This window comes from Arachis hypogaea, chromosome 17 (assembly GCF_003086295.3).
Source record: "Arachis hypogaea cultivar Tifrunner chromosome 17, arahy.Tifrunner.gnm2.J5K5, whole genome shotgun sequence".
Taxonomy (NCBI): Eukaryota; Viridiplantae; Streptophyta; class Magnoliopsida; order Fabales; family Fabaceae; genus Arachis; species Arachis hypogaea.
The window spans coordinates 110,935,883-110,939,161 of NC_092052.1; positions in this window are offsets into that span (position 1 = coordinate 110,935,883).

Genomic DNA, 3,279 nt, shown 5'->3' on the forward strand with positions numbered 1-3,279 from the left:
AGAGAAAAGCCTAAAGTTATTTTCTGATTTCTTTAGGTATGTTTATGTCTTGTATCTTGTACCTGTAAGGTATCCCTTTCTTAGTTAGCACTAAGAGTGAATAGTTAGTTATTAGCATAGCCAATGTCAAGTTAGGTTAGAACTTGAGTGTGAAAGGATTGGGTCAATCCTGTAAAATTGGTGTATGTAATACTGTTAACTATAGTGAAATTCTTCCATAGTTGTGGAGGAGACTGGACGTAGGTTGCATAGAATAAGGTAACCGAACCAGGATACATGCTGGTGTTAGCTTTTCTCTTATCTGCTGTGTTCTGTTTTCTGATATTCATGATACAAAAATAAATTGTCTCATAAATTTCCGCTGCTGAGTACAAACAGAATCAGAATTGAAAGTTTGTTTTAAAAGGATAATAACAGCAACTTAAAAGGAAGGCATAGATTCAACCCCTCTTCTCTAAGCCTACCACAACCTTCATCTCCTTCGTCATTTACGTGCGTTTCTCTCTGTGTTCTTTCTTTGTTTTTCTCGATTTTCATTGTTTCTGAAATCAAGCTCTGAAATCGTTTTGAAGATAATGGATGATTCAACTTCAGATTATCAGCTGAACTAGAGCGAAGCGGATTTTGAATTTGAATCCAATGAAGTTCTTGAGATGTGATTTAGTTTCATTTAATTATTGAATCTGAATTTGATCCAGTTAGTAGTTTATGATTGTGTAGCTGAATAATGCGTGAACATTGCTTGTGAAATTTGCTGTTAATTGTTCCTTGTTTGTATTGAATCTAATGTACTAGTTCTAATGAATTTTGTGCATTTTATATCAGAAGTTCGGGTGTAGATCAGGAATATTTGGGTGTATTTTAGGAAAGTTTGGGTGTATTTTACAGTTTATGACTTTTTCTTATTCTTTAGTTGAATTGTTGACGTTCGGGTGTAGATCAGGAATATATGGATGTATTTTAGGAAAGTTTGGGTGTATTTACAGTTTATGACTTTTCATCTGACGGAGGGTGAATTGTCTTATTCTTTTAGTTGAATTGTTTTAGTTTCTGTTTAATGATGATTCATGAATCTAGTTTCTGTTATTTTTTATGATTGTTATTTCCATTCTATAGTATATACTTGTTTTTAATATGATGTATTTTTTGGTGTATTTTGCAGCCCCTCTGTGTTGTTGATTAGCAGTTTGTTCCTAAAGTTGGAATGACTTTTAACACCCTTGAAGATGCTGCAAAATTCTACAAGGATTATGCGAAGGCTGCAGATTTTTCTACAAGAGTTCGGAGCACAAATAAGAAGGGAAACGAAATTAAGAATCAATTGATTACATATAGCAGAGAGGAAAAATGGAAATAAAAAATATCTCTGACCGAGAAGACAAATCCCACTGCTGTTGGGCATTGAGGATGCACACCGAATCATACTCATTAGTGCTTCCATCCCCATATGTATTTACACGTGTCGCCCACAGGTAGCACTTTTCTTTCATGTCACCCGACATTTCCTTGCTCCTTGCGAGAGTTTCACACTTTTCAAAAATTTTCCCGGCAGGCTGCTTTTCGATCGGGGGACTTTTACCCTCTGCAAAATCCATTGCTGCCTTTACCCCACTATTTGCAATTTTCTCCACCAACTCCTCTAATTGTTCGATTAGTTTTGGTGTTTTAGGACTTTTCCCCTTTTGAGATCCCGGTTCCCCCTCTTGGTTCAGTGTTTCTTCTTGACTTGAATCAGTGAAACCAAGGCTAAATGATGGCATCGAAACTTCTTTAGGTACGTAGGATGCTGTGCAGGCCATTATCATCACTGCAGCAGTGGCTTCATGGGGTGGATTACTGCGTGTTGACATATAAGATACTATAAGAATAAGAATAGACGAATGAACTTACATAAACTTATATTGTGATGAACTTACACTTTAGATGGAATTGGTGGCACCGTGGGTGTGCTTTCATCAAGTTTTTGGGGTTGTGGAGTGCTACAAGGTTAGACAAAACGAATACACCCAAATAAGGAAACTATACACCCAAATAAGGAAAACATACACCCAAATAATAATCGAATACACCCGAATATTATTTCTTACCTTTTAGTTCTTTCTTCACTAATTTTCTCTCTCAGAGACTTGGGGGGGGGGATGGTTCAATTGCTGGCACAGGGCTTGGTGCTGTTGTCTGAGACGGAGGCACGTAAACTTGAATCGGAACTCTAAACAAGACAAAAAGAAAAATTTAAGAAATCCCCTTAAAATTAATGATTAGAAGGTTGAAATTTAGTTGTAAAACTCACATTGAAAGCGGTTCAGATTGCGAATGTGTATCCATTCGAACAACCATCATCTTCTGTTGAGCTGGGTCACTGGATGATTCTTCTACCAGACTCAACCTGAAATCTACTCAAATAAAGTCAAAATACACCTGAAGCATTGAAAAGAAACATAGACATTGTTTTTTGAGAACTTACATAGTTGCAGATTTTTCTTTTTTTTTTCCTGCCTTTTTTTCTTGAATAAAACATTAAAGGGCTTTTTTCTAAAAAAATATATACAAAATTAGAAGCAGATGGTAAAAAAGGAATTAAGCAACCGATATTAGAAACAGAAATTACATGTTATCCGTGGGTTTGTTTATGCTGCTTTGATCCGTTTGTCCTTGAAACAAAGTATCATTCTCGGTTACTATGTTCACCTCCGGCAATCTAAACATAGAATAAACATCTTTCAGTAAAAATACTATACAGTTAACAAATCAGGATATCAAGATTTTATCAAATAAAGGTTCTCATGTTTCGGATGAGTCATAGTGACCTTCTGTTGATCGCAGCCGAGCTCCCTTCTTCCTGGGAAAGCAAAAATAATTATTAGCAACCAAAACACCTTAAAATCGGTAATATACACCCAAATATAACAAATCCCTATGCAGCAGCTTTTCATTGGTTTTCTTCTTTTCTGATTCTCTTAAGAATTCTTGTAATAATTCAATTCCAAGTTCAGATCTGACAGTATATGCAAAAGAACATGTTAATAAATATAATTTTGATGATAAATGGTAAGATAGCTTTATAAAGTATCTTACCCGTCATAGGACTAAATTTGTTCTTCAGAAGACGAATCCTTAACAATGTGCTTTGTCTTTTTGGATTGCGTCCTGAAAATAAAAAAAGTATGAATTAGAAAAATACAACAAAATTGATGATAAAATACTATCGAAAGCAGTGCATACTTTTTGGGTGTAGTTTGAATTTTTTCTTTGTTTTTGGTTTTTTTATTGGTGATGATT